The sequence below is a fragment of the Cynoglossus semilaevis genome, chromosome 8 (genome assembly GCF_000523025.1).
Source record: "Cynoglossus semilaevis isolate Cse_v1.0 chromosome 8, Cse_v1.0, whole genome shotgun sequence".
NCBI lineage: Eukaryota > Metazoa > Chordata > Actinopteri > Pleuronectiformes > Cynoglossidae > Cynoglossus > Cynoglossus semilaevis.
In genome coordinates, this window is record NC_024314.1 from 29,216,017 (window position 1) to 29,216,730 (window position 714).

Below are 714 nucleotides of genomic sequence, written 5' to 3' on the forward strand. Positions count from 1 at the left end.
AAAGAAAAAACCCTGGTGTCCTTGGACCAGACTGGGGGGGGCGGTGGGGGGGCAACGGGCCAATCACAGCAGGTGTGGTTTACACCTTGGTCAGTTCTTCAGTCCATCACTGAGATCAGAGCCCTGGACACAGACGTGTCTCTGTCTCCTGTCTCTTGTCCTCTTTTCTTTGTCCTGGTGGAAAAGTCCAGTCGTGCGTCCACACCCACCAACGTCAGTGGAGTTAGTGATAACGAGTCAACAACTAACGTTCGAGGATCGTCCACAAACAGAGACGTGGACACTGTGAGTGGAGACAAACAGTCAACGAGGACGTCACCGGTCACAGCGGATCATTCCAGTTGGTTCCTGCTGTAACCACAGACGACGGTGGCAAAAATAATCCACAGAAATCATGAAAAAGTAATCCACACACTGACTACTTAGCCATCTGCTGCCACCTAGTGGCTAAGAATACACCTTCACAACAAAACATTTTTAATTTTACATTATTATAGTTTTAAAAATTAACTTCCAGGTGAGGAAACGGCCTCATCCTCCCAGGAGGCTCTGGAACCAAGACGATTCATAAGCCCCGCCCCCACCTGGTGACTGCTGGGAGTTCTTCTGTGGGTCACTGAGGTCCAGTGACTGTGCACGTTCTCCTGTTCTGTCTCCGCCTGACGTCCATGAACTCCACAGGGCTGCGCTCATTAGTGTGTACTGTCAACAGGA